The 23,189-nt window shown below is 50.8% G+C and overlaps 1 protein-coding gene across 1 annotated transcript in view; it reads right to left on the bottom strand.

The window, feature by feature from the left end:
• The window catches only part of LOC144126768 (chitotriosidase-1-like), a 184,362-nt gene that overhangs the window by 87,412 nt on the left and 73,761 nt on the right, over positions 1-23,189 (bottom strand). The window contains exon 2 of the mRNA XM_077660453.1: positions 17,723-17,850. The gene's annotated coding sequence lies outside the window, so the exon portion shown is untranslated. The remainder of the gene's footprint in view (positions 1-17,722; positions 17,851-23,189) is intronic.

The following is a 23,189-nucleotide window of genomic DNA, read 5'->3' as shown; positions in this document are numbered from 1 at the left end:
TCTACAAAGCTAACAGCCCGAATGAGCCGGAAAGATAAACCGAATTTCAAAAGGATGAGCACTAACACTCGTGTAGCTTCATCATAATGACGATATTACGTCGTCCTGGACGGCATGCTCTCTTCGACTGGTTATCATTTGTTCTGGTTTGATTCACTGCCGCCCAGTTTTCTTTTTTGGGTGGGGGGTTTGTCCTCTATCGTAACGATGTTTTCTAAAAACAGACTACGATGAAATCTGCAGATCAAACACTAAAATAGTCAATGAACAATCGGATGAGTACATTTGAGCAACACCTCAGCGCAAGACTTCCAAAGCAACCAGACGAACTGACAAGAAAACTATACTCAAAAAATGGCTGTTGGTTTAGCATTGGTAATCACGAAATATTGTGCGAAAGCCCAGTTTTTTGCAGGTGGACACCACCGCCATGCACCCGAAAGCGGGATTGAGGTGTCCACTGACCCAGGGAGCCAGTTATGCGCGTCTTCAACTTTTTCATCGTCGATGCCAGTTTACCCAATGTACCGCCGCCAGAACGCTTAACAGGAACGCTCGATTGCGCGTCCTGCGCTGATATTACAGCCCCTGAGCGCTGGGCGCTAGCTGAGTCCAAGACCATGATGCACGGTGTGTTTGCGGCGGTTGAGGCAAGCTCGTGCCCTGCTTCCACCCTAGTATTGTCTCAGACCCAGCGGCCGACGCTCAGCGGCGCTAATGTCAATGAAATACACGCGCTCGAGCCTTCGTGTAAGCGTGCTGACGGTGATACGCCGGCGGCATATGCTCCACTGCCGCGTTTCTGCAGCAGTGTTGTCGACGCCAACGGGCATTGCTCCAGTGCCGTTTTTCTGCCGCAACGTTGTCCACGCGAGCGCATGCAGCTCACTACTCTCTGTCACTACCGCCACATAGCTCTAAGCGCGAATATTAGTTGAGGAAGACGTTGTACAATGCAAATCGCGAGAGTGTGTTGCAGTTTGGCGATAGCTGAGTGCTCTCGCGCAGTGGCCAGCGAAGCTGATCTGTTGGCGCCGCCACTGCTTTCGAATCCCAGTCGCGGATGTTTATTTATTTCACTTGGCACAAACACGGCGAGATCTTGCTCGGGGTTAATTTACCCATCGGAACAGTGCCTTCGATCGCACTAAGCGTACAGTCCTTCAATGCAACGGAGAACTCAGGGTTGTTCAGCAAGGCGGTGTACAAAGCGAGCTGTTCGCTGTTCAATTAATGCACAATGAAAACTGCGGAGTGCGAATAAACATTAATCAAGAATAAAAAATAAAACACGTGACCAGGTGCTCCAGCCAAAGGTAACCAAGGCACTGAAAAAGACGAAGCGTGCTATCCCCGTAAAACCAACTTAGAGCTTTTGAGGGTCGCGTGGCCTAGTCTGCAGCATTTTTTTTATTCTTCAAAGTTAAGTTTTAGCACACACTAATTAACGAACGTTTTAAATACTGGCTTCAAGAGTAAAGTGCCAATTCAAAAAGACCTTCTTTCAGATCGTCTTTCAATTCAGAAGGAAGAGGATCGTCTTGAAAAACAACTGGCTGAATTGATGGGCCGCATGCGAGCCATTGCGCCCCTTGCACGTAGCGAGCGACCTTAGATATTGTAAGCGTTTGAATTTTCTCTCGTGGAGTGTCTTTTACCTAAATATTTGCTTTTCACCTAGTGTTTCGCTGAATACGAAATTCACGCATTTTTAGCTACACTTGTTTTTCATGTTCTGCTGATTCCAAGCTATCTAACACATAAGCAAGTGTCCCTTAGCACAATCTTCTATGTAAACACATTGTAACGCAGCAGAACAGGAGGGCACAGAACGGAGGCCAACGACACGAGCACTAACGCTGAACAAATTTCATTCATCTCAAGAAGCACATTTATACCTCACAACATGACATGTCATCACAAGTGCGGACAGGATCAATGTCTGAGAACTGTGAGCATGGATGGAGTGCTCACACATGTGCTTCCGGATCTATGAATCTTTTCAGCAAGTTAATGTCTGAAAGGCCCAGCAAATTCGATCAGCTTGAAAGGTGAAATTGAGGCCTAAAAGTTTTTATACCTTAGCTTCACCTTTCACGCCAATCGCATTTGCTGGGCCTATCAGCCGCGATCGAAGTAACACGATTGTGGTGCCATGTCACACCGCGCACTGGAAACTTGTAAAGAGAGCCATTGCCGGCATGTATTTTCAAAATGCTCTCCAGAAATCGTGCACAGACACGATTAGCGAAAGTTTTGAACAGCAATCGAAGAGTCTGATGCCGTTTACCCCGCTCATATTCAGGTGTCCGTTGCCGAAAAGCTTCTCAAGAGGAATTCAGACAATCTTATCCGCATCAGTTGGTCTGTAAGCACTTCGTTGTACGACCTTACATGCACAAGGTTTGTGTACAATCTGAAAAGAATTGGACAACGGGCGAATGCAACGATCGTATTCTCGGCTCCGAGGAAACTGGCCACTTTGTGCAATGTAGGAAAAACTGAAGTTGCATGGATGCATAGTGAAACATGAGAAACAGTATGACACTTGCGATGAAGTATGTTTTGCGGGGTTGAATATATTCACCAGACTGGGAGGGAGATGCTTGGATAGGCGGCTAAAGAAATATGCTCGCAACGTAAGGAACGGACGAGGAGGATCGCTTGTCGATCACATCCTTTGCTGTAAATAAAAAACAAAACAAAAATGTAAGCCTTTCCTTGAGAAAAGCGTTGTGATAGGAAGGAGCAGAAATAGAATAAGTAGAGAAATAATCGAAGCTGAAGAGATACATAGATCAAGACGCACACGTGTGAGCACTCCACCTCTGCCTGCGTATTAAATACATCGACCCTGTCCTTACTTGTGATAACGTGTCATGTTATGGCATATAAATGTGCTCCTTGAGATGAATAAAACTTGTTGGTATAGTTCGTCTGGGTCCCTGTCATCGCTTCGGCTATGCACCAAGCCCTACAAGCCACGCTGCTGAAGCTTCCGTGACCGGCCTGCCAGGTGACAGGAGTATCTGATGCTGTATCTGTATCTGAGCACCTGTATTGGGTGTACATGTTCTGAAGTAGCCAGCGTTGCTGAGACGCGCGCCTTTTCTTCTCATTGTTTTTTTTTCAATTTATTTCAAATGCCTTCTGCCTGCACGCGGCAGTGGTAGACGGCCAGCTGGCGACAGGCCCGCGCACTTTCCTTCATTTCGTCTTTCCTTCACGGCGCCGCGTTGCCACTACCCACACTGGTAAGAGGCATGGGTTCGAACCCTACTCAATCCTACCTTTTCACGTGGTGTTGACGGACGGACGTACAAAAATCTGTGGACACTGAGAGGAGAAAATGGAGCCGTTAAATGTATTCTTGCATTTAAAAAAGAGTTAGTGTTTTAACGAAGTTAAACCGAGAGAACGTCCGAAAGCATGTGTCCAGCCAAGGTTGGCGCAAAGCTTTTGCTTTGCTCTGAGTCGTCGTCCCGTCTGGCGACGATATAGAGTCAGGTTAAGCTCTGACCGAGGTTAAGTTGATCTGATCTGTTCGCGTTGCATATAGAAGATGATGAAGACGGCGAAGTGCAACGCACAGCGCGAGAGTGTGTTGCAATTTAACACGAGGCGCGCGGCGATAGGATAGTGCTCTCGTGCAATGGCCAGCAAAGCTGATCTGTTCGCGCCGCTGCGGGTTCGACACCCAGTCGCAGCAATAGTTATCTCAATAGTTATCGCAGCAATAGGTTACCCTCAAGGTCGGGCTTCGCACAGCCTCGGTGAGCCGGTTACCTCATGAAGGAGTGCTTTCGCACTATTGCGCCAAAAGTTTGCATCTCACCCGGTTGATGCAAGGCCATGTTTCGGAAACAACTCTGAGACGGTATGTGTTCAAACTCGCTCTCTTTCTGTGTCCTGCATCTGCTGGGTTTTCACAAGCATGCCTCTGACAATGGAAGAGATAAAATTAGCCCCACTAATACTTTCCCACCCTTGCCAAGATTATGTCACTGTTTACGCTGATGGTGTCGACATCGACCTCAACGTCTTACTTCATTCTGAGGTTCCAAGTACAGCGAGCGGCATATTGAGAAGCAGTCATCGCTAGTAACATTGTAACTTGCGGTAACCTACTTTTCCGTGGCGCCAGGAAACGAGCTTGCAGCTAGCTACATTGGGCTGAACGTCTTACGTTTCGCAAACACCGCTCTAGGTCAGCAAGATTTGACCGTAACTTAGGCTGCGTTGAGAGCCGACTTTATGTGCCAATGTGCCAGTCCTTAAGGTGCGTCCCCATAGTTTTAAGAGCGTTAGCTCTTACTCATCACGTTTCGAGATTTCGTGGGATCTGCTACAACCCTTGATCACACCGTCATCTGTGGCAGCAACTACTCATAACGTTTAAAGATTTCGTGAGGTCTCCTACCACACTGAGATCAAAGCGCCATCGGTGGCTGCAACTAGAGAACAGCGCATCTCGCATTGAGGCTTGTAGCGCCATCTACAATGACATCGTGGAAACAATCTCTTGCCACGCGCCAATGATGACGTCACGGTATAATATGGTGGATAGAGGTGGAAGTATGTGGGTATGACGTCAGGGGACGAAATGGTGGCATAGTTTCGGTTTCTCGAATCTAAGATGGCGGCCAATATAATTGGTTGTGCGCTCTCATTCCCCCCCCCCCCCCCCCCGCCTTCAAAAAATATCCTACAAGGATTAGGAAAACTATCTCGATACGCGACCGCTATGCATGTGTACATTCTGTCTGTTGTTGCCAGGAAGAAAGAAAAGTGCACAGGCCTGCTCACTGGCTCTAGCCGAGCCACAATCGCTACGACGTGCTGATAGTAGGAGAGTTGAAAGATGGGATAGAAAGACAGGGTAGTAAAGACGCGCTAAAGATAAGGCCGATCCCGGAGGTAGTGCAATACTGGGCCAACCGGTGGCGGGAGTGAAGCATCCTTCAAACTCTCCTCCACATTTCCAAAAATAACTCCAACTGGACCCGTAACAGATACTCTACGGGGTCCGGAAATTCGCTTACCATGACACGGTTATTCGTTCCGCAATATATACTCCGACACCAACAGGCACCCATCCAGGGACAGTTGTATACCGAATTTGGTCGGGAAATAAAACCATATGGGTTGTGGTATAGAAATAAAATCACAATTAATTAATAGGTACACATGGCATACATGCAATTACTAATTCAAGCGTTACCATATCGCACCGCAAGCCAAATTCTAGACACACCTTGACCCCCAAACGATGCAAGTTCCGTTTGGGGCGTATCTGGAGGAGGTGCAACTCGACAATGGGTAGACGTGCATCATAATTCCTCTGATAGATGGCGCTAGGCGGCGATCGTTCTTAAAGCCCCTCAAAAGAGTAAAAGTAATGACATCTCCTCCCTCCTCCTCCTATTCCTCTCTGCTCCTCCCGTGCGCCGACGGTGGCGGCACCTAGGCAGGGGATGCTAGCAGACGCTCCCAACGCTCGCCTTCTGACGCGCAGCAGACCGCTCGCCCGAATGAATTTTGTGTTGCGTTTTCTGCCTTGGCTTCGGTCGAAATGACATCATGACATGGAAGATCTAAAAATCAGTTACTGAAATAACTGCCGTGACCAGCGCTGCGCTGCTTTATCGAAACTTTTTGTCCCGCGATCGCTTTGATTGCGGAGCATAGGTTGGAAGTGGCGTGCGCGAGCGAGTTCGCGGCACTATAGTGAATATACTCAGCGCGTTGTGTTCCCAACGCTCGCGCTTTGGCGCGCAGCGGACCGCGCACCAGAATGAATTTGTTGTTGCATTTTCTGCCTCTTATGCGGCCGCATGGCATGGGAGGTACAAAAATTACTTACCCAAATAACTGCCCCGACCCACGTTGCACTGCTTTATCGGAACTTTTCGTACTGCGATCGCTTTGATCACGGTGCACACGGTGGAAGTGGAGTGAGCGACCGAGCTCGCGGCACTATCTTGAATGTCGCGGAGTCGTGTTTTTAAACCGGCGTCTTTTGCCCAATCTTATTCAAAAATGTAACTCCGCAAAGAGGAGGTGGACCGACATGCTACTATTGATGTGCGGCCTAGGCTTTATTTGAACGGATGGCGGTTTAATGCTCCTATAATATATTCTCTCAAAGGCGTGTTCGCTCGTGCAACGGGCTGTGCTATTCAGTGAGTAGGTGATTACTCGTCTGAGTTTCAATAATTTTAGTGCAGGAAAACCTGGAGATTATTTTGGAGCTAATATACCTCGGACACCTCGCAGTCTGCCGTTAAAAATATTCGACTGACGGTAGCCACGTAATTTTTGTTTGTAAATAGGCGAATACGAAGCCATATAGTTACGCACTGTAACACGGTTGTGATCAGAATTTTGATGTAGGGTTAATAGCTTGGGTTGATTAACAGCAACCGAAAAAGGCATTTAAATGCTGTTTCGTGAGCAACTTACAGCGCCGCATGAGTCATTCGAATGCTGCTTGTTTAACTGATTATCATCTTGAATCAGAGTTGTATTCCTTTTACCCCTTTCTCTTCTTTGACGTCAGCCCGAAGGGGAAGGGTAGAAGTTGTGGGATGCCGACGTCTTGAGGTTCTAAACTTGCTCAGTCACATTACTCGTGGAACTTCAGGAAGTAAACTGTCTAATCACAAATAAAATAGTTAAGACAGAATGGAATGTACAACAAGGAGAACAACTATGTACATAGTGATTGATCCGCAGAGTGACCAGACGAAATCAACCCCTGGTCCCACCAAAACGTCTTCTTTTAATCCCTAAGTCCCCGCCCTCAGTGGGGACACCAACCAATTAGGTCAAAACACAAGCACGCATCCAATCAAGGACCGGGGAAAGGAAAACACATCTAATAAAACACATGGGAAAGGAAAACACATTGAAAAAGAGACAGAGGAGCGTAAAACACGCCCAATCAATGATTGGGGAGAGAGGACAGGCCATTGTCACGAATACTAACAATTCCCCTCTCGGATCACTCCATCCTCCCCTGCGGGGCGGCGCGTTTACTCGCTTAAAGAGCATGCGAGGGCCGCACAGATTGTCGAAAGCCGTCCCCGAGGGGCCACTTAAGGCGCCACCGCTCCCCAATTCTTCTTGATGCCCCCACGTGCACAGGAAGTGCCTGGCAGTGATATGGAGCTGATAAGCGCTCACAGTGAGCATGAGGAACGCGTCTCCAAAATTGCCTTCTAGCTACACACTGAACGACCGCCGCCCGGGTCATGACCTTGGGCAGCGTCGCCGCGGTAGGGATGACAGGCGTCGCGCGTCTTCGTTGCTGCTTCTCGGAGCGGGGCTGCGAACAATGGCGCCCGGCCAAGCTGGGTCGCCTGCGCACCCCGAACTCCCCTCCGTCGCCGTCCGTTTGACTCATTAGTTCCATGTGGAGTCAAAAGGAAATGGATCACAGCGTACGCACTCTTGTCCACACACAGGTGGCGTTCCGTAAGTGATTACTTGGGGCTCCGGATGTGCCCAAGCCAGCCGCGCACGACACCTCCCTACCAAGTGTGCTGCATAACATCTTGGAATGAAGCACACAGAGAAAACCGAACAGACCAACGTGCCGCGGGCCCGGAGCCGAAGAAGCACCACCTGCCGCTGCCGAACCATATGCGTTGCCAAAGCCTCAGGGTACACCTCCATAAATGACATAACTCCAGGCCCCGGATTCCCCCACGCCTCTAGTTGGCAGCTACGAGTCGCGACATTGCATCGGCATTAGCGTTTTGCTCCCCCTTTTTGTGCTCGACCCGGATATCGAATCTCTGCAGAGCGAGTGCCCAGCGTGTTAGCTTGGCGCTGTGCGGACTACTCAGAGTCAAATATTTGAGCGGGTTATGGTCCGTTATGACCCGAATTTGTGCGCCACACAACCAGACTTCAAGTCGCCCTAATGCCCAAATGATGGCATAAGCCTCCTTCTCGATAGTCGCCCAGCGGGTCTGAGCCGGGCTTAGCTTTTTGCTCAGAAAAGCGATAGGCTGCTCGCGGCCCTCGTCATCGCACTGGGCAAGGCAGGCACCCACCGCGTAGTCCGAAGCATCGGTTGCGAGCACGAACTCCTTACTTGGGTCAGGCGCATGAAGTGAGGATGCGCTCTTCAAGCAAGCTTTCACCTCATCAAAAGCTTTCTGTGCCTCGTCATTCCATGGGAGCCGCTGCGGTGTACGCCAATTAGTTAAGCTCGTCAGTGGGAGCACGACGCGAGAATAGTCGGGGACATATTGTCGGTAATAGTTAGCTAAGCCCAGAAAGCTTCTTAGCTCCTTCTTTGTTTGGGGCCTCGGCATTACGTCTATTGCCTTTACCTTTCCTGGATTAGCGCTGTGCTTCCCCGACCCGACCACATGGCCCAAAAATTCGACTTCTCGTCTCGCGAAACGATATTTGCCTGCGTTCACGGTGAACCCGGCGGCTGAGATCGAAGCGAGCACCGCCCGAACGTGCCTCAAATGCTCCTCCCAGGTGTCTGAATAAATCGCGAGGTCATCTATGTAGGCGCATGCGTACTCGCGTTGCGGTGCTAGTACCTGGTTTATGACCCTCTGAAATGTCGAACTCGCATTTCGAAGGCCGAAGGGCATGACCTTCCATGCGTACTGCCCCACCGGAGTGACGAATGCCGTGAGGGCCTGTGCCTGTTCGTCAAGGGATATTTGCCAATAGCCTCTCAGCATGTCTATTAGGCTGATGATGTTGGCCTTCGCTACTCGGAACAGCAGTTCGGACGGTAGGCCCACCGGAAAGGCGTCCTGCTCGGTTATCGCATTCAACTTCCGATAATCGCAGCACAGGCGCAGCCCGCCATCCTTTTTAGCGACGCGAGCCACTGGGTGAGCATGAGGACTCTCAACGGGATATATTAGTCCCCACTCCAGGAGCTCATCTACTTGCCTCTCCACTTCCTTCCGATACGCCATCGGGACCTTGTACGCATGGCCAGCCCGTGGCTGAGCACCCTCCTTTATCACGATTTTGTGCGCTCCTAGCGTGCATTTGCCGGGCCTACTGCTGAATACCTGGCCATTCTCCTCGATCAGTGCCTCTAGTTCTCGAGGCTGCGCTTCGTTCAAATGTTCGAGAGCACCCGGCGGCAGCGCGTCGCCTGGCACTGAGCGCATGGGGAACGTGGGCACGTCGCCGAACTCCGCGTCGCCCTCGTATATATCCCCTACTACATTCACCCGTGCGTGGTAAGCTCTGAGCTTGTTTGCGTGGACAGTCCGACATGCGCCATTGTCGTGTTTGATCAGATAACTGTACGGGCGTGTCTTCCGCATTACCGTCACAGGCCCCGTCCACTTGGACATCAACTTTCCCTCGCCATCCCTTTCAAGCAACAACACCTGCTGCCCATCTGTAAAATGCTTATCGACAGCGCGCAAGTTGTATTGTCCAGTGTACCTGCGTTGCGCTACCGTGCTGTTGTTACTAGCCTTTGCCTTTGCCTCGGCCAGCTTCTCGCGCAAAGCTGACAGGTACTCTGCCGCCGGCGTTGCCAAAGAATCTGGTACTGCCCAGTCTCCCGTCCAAGTTTTTTTGAGAATGGATAGCGGTCTGGTCGGTTTTCTGCCATACATTAACTCAAACGGCGACTGCCCGGTCGTTACATTAGGGACCTCTCTGTAAGCCCAGAGCAAGAATGTCACAAGCCTATCCCAGTCACGTCCGTGCTCCTGAATAATCTGGAATAGCATGGATTTGAATGTTCCATTCCAGCGCTCGACCAGACCGTTGCTTGGAGGGTGGTCCGGCGTGGAGAACCTCGGAGAGGCGCCCAATTTTCTGAGAAGCTCTTGTGTAAGCTTTGCGGTAAAATTTGTGCCCTGGTCACAGCACACTGTTTCAGGGACTCCCAGGCGCGCGAATATTTGCAAAAGAGCGTCACACGTGGCCTTAGCGGTCAGCGCTTTTAAACACACGACTTCGGGCCAACGCGTGTTCATGTCCACTACACAAAGTGCATAGCGGTGCCCTCCAGCTGACGGTGGTTCTATCGGTCCTATGCAGTCGATGTTCACCACTTGGAATGCGGCCACTGGTCTAGCGATCGGCGCGATCGGCACTCGATCTGCTGTGCGTGCACGCGACTTCACCTGACATGAGTGGCATGAGCGGCAGTACTGCTTCACGTCGCGTGTGACCCCGGGCCAGAAGAATGAAGCCTCTATCCGCTGAAGCGTTTTCCGCTCGCCGAGATGGCCTGCCCACACTGAGTCGTGCGCCATTTTTAACACCTCTGCGCGTCGTTCGGTTGGGAGTACAAGCTGAGTACACGGATGCCCAGCAACAGGCTCCTGGTGGAACAAAAGCTCGTCCCGGACCGTCATGCCATGTGTTCCCTCTCTAGCCTGAGCCCACGCTTCCTGGAGTGATTCGTCTCCAATCTGCGCCTCGCGAAACCGTTGCCGTGTCGTCTGTGCCACTGCGGTTTCCCCTTCGCTGCAACCTGCTGCTACCGCGCCCGCTAGAACCTCGTCAACCCGCTTCTCCCTCTCTTCGATTTCTTCGTCAGAAACCTCGGCTTCTCCCGGTTCTTGCGTATGCACACGATCGCTCAGAAGCTGCTCATAGTCTTCGGGAGTGATTAACGCGCTTATCCCATTTATAAGCTCGTCTGTGACTGCACACAGTATACCCCGCTCCGACGGGTCAAATGATACTCGCGGTGCTCCCTGAGTTGTTACTGGGGGAACGTACGCCAGCTCCGCGACAACCTGCTTTCCGAAAGCCCCGGTGAGTTTTATTGTTGCCCCCGCGCATTCATATCGCGGCACGAGCGACCTGCGGATGACCATGATGTCGGCCCCTGAGTCAATGCGCGCACTTATAGCGTTCCCACTACTCAACAATGTCACCTCTCCGGCGCTGACCTCCTCCGCTGGCTGCCTTTCCACTGAGCCGTGCACTGTCTCCCTGTCATGCAAGGGGACCGATATTCGGGCGATTACTGATTTCTGGTCTGCGCGTCCGCCTCCCATTTCTGGCTTTTCCGCGCTTTGCCTTTTCGGGCAAAATCTTGCGATGTGCCCATGCCCATGGCAATGGAAACACTGTCCCCGTCCCCGGGGCCGCGTGTTGTTTGGTCGGAACTGGGTTCCGTCGCGCTGTGTTACCTCGACTGCCTCGTTCGTCGCCATCGCCATGCTCGCTGCTTTTCCGACCTTATATCTTCGACTTTCGTCGTAGTTTTCTGCCAGCGTGACAATCTCACTAAGTTTTAGGAACCCTGGCTTATCATTTAGAGCAACGTGCGCTCTCGCCTCTGCACTGAGGGCTTCCCTTAGTCGGTCCGCGACAGCTAGCAGTTTGAACTCCTCTAGCGAAGTTACCTGACAGCTGTTTAAATAGTATTCCAGGTAGTTCTGCAGGCGCACCGCAAACTGCTCCCACGTCTCATTTGAGTTTTTGCTCGCGGATGTGTAAAGACGCTTGTATTCGGCGGCAGTGAGCCTCAGCCGTCTAACACTTTAGCTTTCAGGAGTGCGTACTCGCTCCTTTCCTCGGCGGACAACCGCGTGAGTAGCATGCGTGCCCTCTCGCTTAGGTGTGGCAAAACTAGTCCAGCCCACCACTGGGTTGGAGCTTCGTATGACCCCAACGTGGCCTCTACGTCCTCGAACCACCCCGGCACCGGGGCTTCTTGAAGCGGCATCGGCGTGAGGACGCCTTTCATAAGGTTAGCAAATTTCAGCCTTCTGTCCTCGTCCATTCTTCCGCTCGCTCCCGCGCTCTCACCAAGCCTACCCACTGTTCCGCTCTGCTTAAGATTCAGCCTTGCATTTTCCAAAGCCAACCGCTCCTTTTCCACAGCTAGTTCAGCAATTCGTAATTGGACTTGCAACTCGGTCGTTTGTTGCACCGGCGCGCTAACTGTCAGAGGGTACGTCGGACCCTCATTTGCCTGACTCGCGGCTGCCAACCCTCCATTTCCTGCCCCGTTCTCCATCTCTTTCTGTTTAACACTGTCACTTCTAAAAACTTAAGGCTTTGGCATAAGCGCAAGCCCGACAGAAACAGAAAGGTACTCGCCTGGCTACCGAAGTTCCGCTTTACGAGGCTGCCGGTACCCCAGCATGGAAGACTGGCCCGGAAGTTGGTCGCAGCGCCGCACGGTCCCGGTTGGAACTTGTCTCCTTGATCCGCGTCGTCGTCGGCTCCTCCTGATCAACAGCGCCCTCCTTGGCTCTGGTCACCTGGTTCCTTCAGCTGCCCGGTGACTTGAACCTTCAGCGTCACGTCGGCGTTGACCAGCTGTCACTCTTGAAATCTTCTCCTCTGGACGTGCCACTGCTATAGCTCGTCCGCCGCCTTGTACTTCCGCCCTCCTTCAGTTGCCTCAAGTAGGAAGACGTCGCAATCCTGTCGACTGCGCCAGTTGTGTTCCTTTTACCCCTTTCTCTTCTTTGATGTCAGCCCGAAGGGGAAAGGTAAAAGTTGTTGGATGCCGACGTCTTGAGGTTCAAAACTTGCTCAGTCACATTACTCGTGGAACTTCAGGAAGTAAACTGTTTAATCACAAAAAAAATAGTTAAGGCAAAACGGAAGGTACAACAAGGAGAACAACTATGTACATAGTGATTGATCCGCAGAGTAACAAGACGAAATCAACCCCCGGTCCCACCAAAACGTCTTCTTTTAATCCCTAAGTCCCCGCCCTCAGTGGGGACACCAACCAATTAGGTCAAAACACAAGCACGCATCCAATCAAGGACCGGGGGAAGGAAAACACATCCAATAAAACACATGGAAAAGGAAAACACATTGAAAAAGAGGCAAAGGAGCGTAAAACACGCACAATCAAAGATTGGGGAGAGAGGACAGGTCATTGTCACGAATACTAACAATTCCCCTCTCGGATCACTCCATCCTCCCCTGCGGGGCGGCACGTTTACTCGCTTAAAGAGCATGCGAGGGCCGCACAGATTGTCGAAAGCCGTCCCCGAGGGGCCACTTAAGGCGCCACCGCTCCCCAATTCTTCTTGATGCCCCCACGTGCACAGGAAGTGCCTGGCAGTCATATGGAGCTGATAAGCGCTCACAGTGAGCATGAGGAACGCGTCTCCAAAATTGCCTCCTAGCTATACACTGAACGACCGCCGCCCGGGTCATGACCTTGGGCAGCGTCGCCGCGGTAGGGATGAAAGGCGTCGCGCGTCTTCGTTGCTGCTTCTCGGAGCGGGGCTGCGAACAATGGCGCCCGGCCAAGCTGGGTCGCCTGCGCACCCCGAACTCCCCTCCGTCGCCGTCCGCTTGACTCATTAGTTCCATGTGGAGTCGAAAGGAAATGGATCACAGCGTACGCACTCTTGTACACACACAGGCGGCGTTCCGTACGTGATTACTTCGGGCTCCGGATGTGCCCAAGCCAGCCGCGCACTACAGATCAGCATATACAATATTGGCATGTAAGAGAACATTGCCTTCCCTCTTGTAATCTCCATGCCTAACGCGCAGTAGCCTGGACTGCCGCAGTTAATCGCTTTCGGTCGAAGTAGCGTGCAACAGAAAAAACTCAAATGTTGAAAAATCAAAACTCGAATTTACTCAGTTCTTTCTGAAGAAAACACGTTGGTTCGTTTAGGAATCGCGAGCAGCATGAACAGCGGGGGCTTCAACAGCGATAACCACACCTTTGGCGTCGAGTTCGTGAGCGATGGAGTCCAACTGCGACAAAACAAATACGTCCAGCGATGCGCCGAGCATTAAAGACAGACCTGCACCGCGAGCAGCACGAAAAGCGTAGGCTCAAACGGCAAGAAGCGCCCTTTTACTATCGAATTCATGAGCGAAGGAGTTCATCTGTAACGACCCAAATACGGCAAGCAATGCGCTGTTGCAGGTGGGGATCGGGGTCGCTTCTCGACACAACCTTGGTCAAGATGACGCCCGCTCCATCCAGGACAGGGGTGCCGCTGAGTGAAGGATTCGTTAGTGGAGGAAGAAGACGGTTTATTTTACATATTTACAAGCTTTTGAGTTCTGAAGTGAGCTCTTTCAACTGCATCTGCAGTCCAGTTTTATACACTGCGTCTTCCCCAAATTCTCCAGGTAGGGGACGCCCTCGCCGTGGTGGGTGTGGACAAAACTTGCTCAATCACACACAGACACCTCCGCACACATGGACACGCCCCTGGCATAAGTTGAGCCCGAGGGAGAGGGGTGTGCGGCCAGGACCTCGTCAGGCTGGCAGGCGACGTCAGGTGGTCGGCCCCTGCTCTCCACCGGTCGTCGGGAGATAATCCCCAGTGGTTCTGCCATTAGGCATGGCCGGCGAAGCACGCAGACAAGCCACGGTGGCAATCGGTTCCCACGCTGGCGCTGTGCCCGTGAGGCCAGGGGTAGTCCGGTCGGTGGAGATGTCGGGGAAAATCGGAAGACATCCGGAACCACTTCGCGGCGCGTGGCAGCGACTCCTTAAAGGGATTTTCGCAGAACCCTGCTCCCCGCTTCTCCCACGCAGAAACGACCGGGCGAGCGCGGTAAATGTACCCCGCAGACACCTGGCGAGAGGTGCGTTCTTGAGGCCGAAGCTTAAAACTAGAGGTCTGAATGTCCCAATGGTTGAAATGAAGGCGGCATGGCGGCTCGAGGTGTCTGAGAGAGGAACCTGCCAATATCCCCTCACCAGATCTAACGTAGAAATGAACTGTGCCCCACTTACCCGCTCTACTCTCTCTTGAATATTGGGAATCGGATAGAGCTGTTCTCTGGCGATTGCATTGAGTTTTCGATAGTCCACGCATGGACGAGGCTCTTTACCTGGCACTTCGACGAGAATCATAGGGGAAGTGTAATCACTTTCAGTTGGTTCAATTACCCCGATTTCGAGCATTCGCTTAATCTCCGTCTCCAAGATCTGCCGTTGACGTGGTGACACTCGATAAGCTTTTGACCTGATTGGTTCGGAGGAGGTCAGCTCGATTTCGTGAGTGATCAGGTCAGTTTTCCCTGGCCGACTGCTAAACATCGCTTTGAATTCCCCCAAAAGACCCTTAAGTTCATCTACCTGTTCCTCTTTCAGAACATCAGCCCTTGCAGAGCGCGCAGGAATGTCCTGGACGCTGCAATCCGCATTGCGGTTTGTTGCTAACTCAGGTAGATCAGCCTGTACTTCCTCGGGTGCGTTTAACATCATATTTACCACCTCCTCCCTGCCTACATCAGGTTTCATCAAATTGCAGTGGTAGAGGGTAATGATTCTAGAAAAAACAGCGCACACAGGACAGGGATCAAGGGAAGAACCGACGACACGAGCGCTCGTGTCGTCGGTTCTTCCCTTGGTCCCCGTCCTGTGTGCGCTGTTTTTCTAGAATGACTACCTACCAACTGGACCAGTCTTCCACATTGGTAGAGGGTAACCTCATTTCTCTTGCCGGGTTTTTTCAGGACGTAGTTTGTTTCTGACAGTCTGTGCTGAACTTCCACCGGACCCTTCCACTGCACTTCCATTTTGTTTTCTGATTTCCCGACTCGTTGACATGCGTCACACGACTTCACGTACCGCTCCACGTCTTTGAAGCACCCTGGCCAGTAGTACTCCATTAAAAGTCGCTCTTTCGTTTTCTTTATCCCTAAGTGTCCCGACCAGCTGTTCCCATGACACAATCTCAAGGTCCGCCCGGTATTTTTCCGGAATCACCAGCTGATCAAACGTCTTGCCTTTGCGATCTCTGTAGTGCCTGTACAGCAGTCCGTCTTTTTCGAGTATCGTGATGTTACGCCTCGCTATGCCCTTTTCCGCGGTAGCATGCAGGCGCCTCAAGCTAGGGTCATTCTTTTGCTCTGCTTTCAGCATATCCCTGTCTATTTCCAATAGCCGCTCAAAACTGCGCGAACTCGGGGCCAATATTGACGCTCCGACGGGCTCTATTTCCTGCGGTTCGCTTGGCGCCGCAGCAGCGTCGATGTCGCCTCATCTAGCGACAACCTCGACTCCTTGTTCAGCCACTAGGTTTGGCTCCATGATTTCAGGTTCTGCTCCGATTTCTGCTGCTCCCTGTCCCAGGTCCTGTGTTAACTGAGCGGCGAGCTGGCGGGTTTTAGAGCGCGTTAGTGCCTGCACTTTTCCTTCTCCAAAGATCTGCCCTCGCTCACGCAACAGCCGGTCAGACCGGTTTGAGAACAGATAAGGTATTTCCAGCGGAATTGTTTTCGAGACGGCTGCCTCCGTCACCAGTTTTCCAAACGGACCTGAAATTTCAACCCTTGCCATAGGTAAGCAAACACTGTGCTCCTCCAACACCTGTTTAATCCACGTTACTCCTCCCGTGAAATCCTCAGACGTAACATAGGATGGGTGCACTACATCCATCGTAGCCGCACTGTCCTTGAGCACCTTACAAGGCTTGCCATTTACCTCTAACTCATGAAGGTAGGGGCGAAGCAGTTCTAGGTTTTCATCACTACCGTTTACGTACGAGAGCACCAATCGCTGGTTTCTACATCTTGCAGCGATGTGCCCTGTTTCTTGGCAGTTATAACACCGCAACGGTTGCCTGGCCTCGAACTCTTTTTTCCCCGCCTTTTCTACCCCTTCGTCCTTCGTTTGACTGCCGCTCTTCTCTGGAGCCTTTTCGGTGACTTTTTTTGTGTTACACCCTGCCCCACGTTTCCATTTAGAGCCGGCCGTCTAGAAGAAAAATTCTTCCTTGAGGTAGTTCCTCTTTCTGACTGGCCTTCCTCCGCAGTCACCTTTCTCCGCGTCGAGAATTCGTCTGCGAGTTAAGTTGCTCGCTCTACTGTGTCTACCTTTTCTTTGTCCTGCACCCATAGTTTTACGGACGGTGGAATGCTGAGGAAAAACTGCTCCAGACAGACACACTCAACTACCTTGTCCCTGCTTTCGTACACGCCTGCCCCCTTAAGCCACTCTACAAGGTTGCTTTTCAATGTGTACGCAAACTCCGCATAATCCTCATTGCTTTTTTTGTTGCCTCCATAAAACGCTGCCAAAATGCCTCATCTGAAAGGCGGTATTTATTCAGTAGAGCAGATTTCACCTTTTCATAATTTTCCGCATCCTGTTCGCTGAGCCTGGCGATCACATTAGCCACCTCGCACGGTTAAAGACCTAGCAGGCGTTGTGACCACAAATTTTCTGCTATTTTGCTCTTTTGACACGCCCTTTCATACTTGATTAGATACAGACCGATGTCTTCGCCCATCTTGTAGGGATACATCCAAATGTCTGTACGGTGAGACTCTACCCTGTTTAATCTGTCACTAATGCTTGCTCCCTCGTTTTGGGCTGCCAGACGCTGGCTTTCGAGTTGGAGCTCCATCATTTTCAGTTGTATCTGATCTGCGGCTTGCTTTTCTTTTCTTTCATCCTCTGCTTTCTTTTTTTCATCCTCTGCTTTCTTTCTTCGCCGTTCAAGCTCTTTCTTTGCCATTTCCCACGCAATTTGCATCGCTTCTTCGTCCGCATCGCTATTATTGATTGCCCCTTTCCTCATTCCTTCCTCCACTTCCACATCCAACTCATCACACATCAGCAACAGCTCTTCCCTATCAACCTTCTTGAAGTCCATGATCGTTGCCCCAAATGGTGGCTTTGCCCACTCGCTAATGTTCTATGGTTCTGTGCAAACTACACTGTGCTACAGACACCCGATTACCAGCAGTTCAAACTTTTTGCCCAGCGTTTAAAGCCTGGTGAATCATAGAACAAAGACAAAGCACTCACCCGTATATGCAGAACGATGTCACCTGGTCCATCCCACCGCTGCCACCAGTTGTTGCAGGTGGGGATCGGGGTCGCTTCTCGACACAACCTCGGTCAAGATGACGCCCGCTCCGTCCAGGACAGGGGTGCTGCTGAGTGAAGGATTCGTTAGTGGAGGAAGAAGACTTGGTTTATTTTATATATTTACAAGCTTTTGAGTTCTGAAGTGAGCTCTTTCAACTTCATCTGCAGTGCAGTTTTATACACTGCGTCTTCCCCAAATTCCCCAGGTAGGGGACGCCCTCGCCGTGGTGGGTGTGGACAAAACTTGCTCAATCACACACAGACACCTCCGCACACATGGACACGCCCCTGGCATAAGTTGAGCCCAAGGGAGAGGGGTGTGCGGCTAGGACCTCGTCAGGCTGGCAGGCGACGTCAGGTGGTCGGCCCCTGCTCTCCACCGGTCGTCGGGAGATAATCCCCAGTGGTTCTGCCATTAGGCATGGCCGGCGAAGCACGCAGACAAGCCACGGTGGCAATCGGTTCCCACGCTGGCGCTGTGCCCGTGAGGCCAGGGGTAGTCCGGTCGGTGGAGATGTCGGGGAAAATCGGAAGACATCCGGAACCACTTCGCGGCGCGTGGCAGCGACTCCTTAAAGGTATTTTCGCAGAACCCTGCTCCCCGCTTGTCCCACGCAGAAACGACCGGGCGAGCGCGGTAAATGCACCCCGCAGACACCGGGCGAGAGATTCTGTCTTGGTGGCAATCCTCGAGACATGCTGGCGCCAATCCTAATAACAGCTGGCGGCCATTCCTAATAGCGCGCAACACAAAAGCTAGACATATATTGCGAGCAGCATGTACAGCGAATATCAAACAGCGAGAACCGCCTCTTTAGTACGGGGTTCGTAAGCGAAGGAGTCCAATTGCGACAAAAATTCCTGCAGCAGTGCGCAAGATGAAAGCTAGACCTCCAACGCGAGCAACGTAAACATTGGGGCTCGAACAATATGAAGCGTAACTTTCGTGTCGAGCCTGCGAACGAGTCTGACTGCAACCACGTCGACACGCCACGAAATGCGCGCAACATCAAAGCTGCACCTGCAGAACCTAGGAGAGCTTGGCACGGTGGGCATAAGACAACAAGAAGCACAGCTTTCGTAGCCTACGAGCGAACGAGTCCATCTACACCTATGCCAAACAGCATTTACTGTGAAGAAAGACTGCAGTCGCTCGCACTTCGCACCAAATCACCCGACAAAAAAAAAATGACTGATAGCTGAACGGCCACTCACCTCACAAAGTGGCGGATCCAACACATTACCGAAGTTTGCCCGGCCGATCCTGTGCAGCCAAACCTTTAGGCGAGCCGCTTTGCCTTTTCCGAACGAAATTACAAAAAATCTTTTCCCACTGCCTCCTCAGTTGTTGCATCCATACGCGCAACAGAAGCTCGGCATTGCCGCAACACGTAGACGCCGTCAAAGATGGAAAAAACATTTCGCGCCTAAACTGTTGCACAAAAAGAAAACGACGCGCGACTCCTACCCCCGGCAATGACGCCGGCGTCTGCTGCGGAGCAAAAAAGCGCGCGCTAACACGTGACAATGGCACCTCGGCCAATGGGAGGCTCGATTATCTGGCGGCGCGCTAGGAGAGGAGGGAAGCCGGAAAGTTCAAAGCTTTGCGTTACTTTTGCTTCATTGAGGGGCTTTAATCGGTCTGCTAGGCTGTGTGCGTGCACACGTAGACGAGCATGGTGGTAATCCACCCCGTTTCAAAGGGTATTACATTCCGTTTCTCGACACGAGCGGCGCGTTCTTCGCTTTCTTCGTCTAGTAAACCAAACAGCTAACGCTCGTTACTTCGTCTTCCAGACGGTGGCGGCCTTTTTGGCGCTGCTTCTACGATGTTAGCGCTCTTTTCAGGCTTCAGGGTTCCAATCCCGTTTCTGGTAGGAGCATTGCGACTGGAACCGAATCAATGAAAAAAATACCGATCCAGTGGTATCCGGGTGCAATATAAAGTGACCAAGATCATACGATACCAGAGCCTCCATGTAATCTGCGCTATTCTTCGGAACCGCTTCCCGTCGTCGGTTCCTTGTGGCCTCAGCGTAAGTGAGGCACGCAGCGAACTTTCGCTGGCTTAGAAAGAATTTTTAAGCTCTGCGACATCTTAGAGAACTCGCATGGGACGGCGCGCACTAAAGTGGTCTGAGTCTTCGGGAAGCATGCTCCATGTGGCACAAGTAACGCACACGCTGAGATGAAACGATAGCCAAATAAGCTGAGATGCCTAATGTCGAACATCCCATGCAACGCTGGGATTTGGAGGAAAAAACACGTCTTCGATACTGAGCTCCTCTAACGAACGCTCATAATGAACCCTTAGAGCCGATAAACGCAAAAGCTCCAATACAGCCGAGAGCACTTTCTAATGGAGAACTCCTAGTTTTCACAAATTAAAATAACGAGAGAATTCTGCCTCGTATTTCGCAAGATCTTAGGTTCCCAAGGGAGCTTAGACTAAGCGCTCAAACTTTGGGAAATAAAATACGCGCAAAATATTCCGCCCTGAATTCTTTGAACATCAATTGTCGCCTAATTGTGTAGAATAGCCTGGATGCTGGCCGCCACGCTGCTTTTTCAACGAAATAACTTTCACTTCCTCTTGGCATAACGCTCCTTCTCCCCCGCAGCTTCGTCCTGTATGCATTTGCTTAAGATATTTTGTGGGCCCTGGAAGAAACAGGCACCCGCTCTCTAAAGATATACCGCGAGAGATGAGCGAGCACTTTAGGGCGCTTTAAAAATGAGCTTTCGCCAGCCGTTCCAGCAGCTTGGGCTGTAGCGTAAGTATAGTGAACTAAAACGTTGCGTAAGCCACCGCTTCAGTTAGTGACGTCCCCCCGCCCCTTCCTCTCCCTTACACACCAGCGGAGGGGAGATGAAAGGATGGGCTTGGAAAGGAACTGCTCCGCCAAAGAAGCGTGCATCACGGCCCTTCCACTATAGACGGATACAACTCAAGAACGAAGCCGCAGGTGCTCCGCAAAGGAGGCTCTCCAGCCAATGGTGGCGACCGATTTTCATGACGCCACGGCTTATCCGATTAAGCCTTGGCTATTACCCATTCATCTGCCACCCCCTGCAAGTTCACGCTAGCAGGGATCGGCCAAGGTGGAGAAGGGGATGATTGGTGAAGGTAGAGAATTGGTGGATGCCATTGCCTGAAGAGACTCCTTTGAGGGGAATTTTCCGCCTCGTTCTTGAGTTGTATCCGACTATAGTATGCTCTGGTGACAGATGCCGCAGTGTTCATTCCATCAGTGCTACTTTCTTGCCACTAAGAAACTACTGCTAGAATCGAAAAATCGGAATTCTAAACGCAAATATTTTTTGGACGTGATCGGTTTGGTTGTAAATGTAGTTTCAAAATGTGGCTATATTTTGCTGCCGTTCTCCGCTGAACTGCACAAGTTAATGCTTATTTCTAATAGGTGGTCGCCTTGCGTCTTAGCCTCTGGAACCACCTTGTGCATTGATGTGGAAGTATTTTATGAGAAGAACAGTGTGGGACTGAAACGCTGCTTGAAGTAGGTGAAATGAAGTTTTTTTCTCGATATAAGCCAGATCCACCTAAACGAAAACCGATAAAAATGCAAAAGTTTTTTATCCGCACAAGCCTTAACTCTTTCCAAGCTGCGATATTATATCATTTACATGTTAGAGCAACTCTTCGCTATGTTGTAATGAAAAATAGTGCAAATAATTTAGTCGGTATCAGCATGTAAATTTTGGATTTCACTGTTTTCGGTGTGAAACTCTGGGGCTGCCACATTTTTGTAGACAAAACTTTCCGTCAACAGTTGTTATCAAGCTCTCTTTATGAAAATAATTCTTAAATGTGATTATGCTGTGAACACAGCAGAAAACCTATTAAAACATTCATTGTGTGCAATCAGGGGAACTACTGAGCTTCGACGCAAGCAAGAAAACGCGAATAGAAGGCCTCTGTCGCAAGCACTGGCGTGACAGCCTTCTCTTCTCGTGTTGATACTTCGGAAACGGAAACTAACAACTGTGTATGGGAGCGAAATTATATTTTACTTCGCTGTAACCTTCTAAATTCATGAATGGTAGCGAAATGGTAGACGCGTATACAGAACACCGGCTAGTATTGTCGTGTCCTGTCTGCCTCGGCAATTTCGCTTATAATAATGAATTAAGCAAGAAACCGCCAACAACCCAACTAAAGGTTTTAACGTTCACTGTAGCAGAGGCGCTTCCTTGCTACATTGGCGGCTGGGCTAATTATCCCATCGTTATCGACATCTTCTGTGTTCAGATCTTCCGCTGATCTCTTGATACCCTTCGCAGTCAATGAAACAGTTGCTCTGGGGAACGAATAAATGAGACCGCGCTCCTAACAGTCCCAGCTATGAGGCTCGAGCTGACAAAGAAGGCTGCCATGAGTGGATATGGCCATTTTGATCCGCTCATCAGAAGAATCTCGCTCATTTTTTACTTCACATGGTTTTGCGCTATATTTTCGGAGTTGGCTATATTTGAAGAACCTTAAGAGACCGGAAGCGGGCGGAGTGGGTGAGGGAACAAACGCAGGGTAATGACAGCCTAGTCGAAATCAAGAAGAAGAAATGGGCTTGGGCAGGGCATGCAATACGAAGGCAAGATACCCGCTGGTACTTAAGAGCAACGGAGTGGTTTCCAAGAAAAGGCAAGCGTAGTAGGGAACGGCAGAAAGTTAGGTGGGCGGATGATATTAAGAAGTTTGCGGGGATAAGGTGACCGCAGCTGGCAAAGGGCAGGGTTGATTGGAGAGACATGAGAGAGGCCTTTGCCCTGCAGTGGGCGCAGTCAGGCTGAAGATGTTGATGATGAGGTCTTGCGCGCGTTTTCTTGGCGTTACTGGACACATTTCGTTTCCACTGCTTTTGCAAAAGTAGGATCTATGAAGAAGCGTTTCATTAAAGAAAAAAATGACTTAGTTTTGGTTTTCGGATTTGGCTCTATTTGAAGGAAAAAAAAGCTCCTTAAATTCCGCAGGTTGTCGTCCACATGGCAGTGGGGGTCATTTATTAAAAGAACCTACACAACACACGTGTAGCGTACGATCGATCGCAGAAGTTCGGAGACCAAGACGCCTGTGGATGGAGTAGATGTGCAGCCATATACGGCGGTGCAATAATATTCGAAACACGCCAAATCTGCAATTATGGATGATGAGGCACTCTGCTGTTGCTCTCCTGCTTGTGCGAATTCTTGTGCGTCAACAGCAATAGCGATAAAGAGCCCATTTGTCCGAGAGCGTCCTGCTATCCGAGACGCCCGAAGCAACTGGCGCATTGGCCTCCAGAGCTTATCAAAGGCACTTGGTCATTTGCCTCGAAAAGCAGGAGTCCAGCTTGGATGATCGCACCGTGCTCGAAATCGCGAGTCATGCTGCCCTACAGTCCAACGT

The sequence above is a fragment of the Amblyomma americanum genome, chromosome 1, assembly GCF_052857255.1.
Source record: "Amblyomma americanum isolate KBUSLIRL-KWMA chromosome 1, ASM5285725v1, whole genome shotgun sequence".
Classification (NCBI taxonomy): domain Eukaryota; kingdom Metazoa; phylum Arthropoda; class Arachnida; order Ixodida; family Ixodidae; genus Amblyomma; species Amblyomma americanum.
Note: the sequence above shows the minus strand (reverse complement) of the source record. Positions and strands in the feature narration are given on the sequence as shown.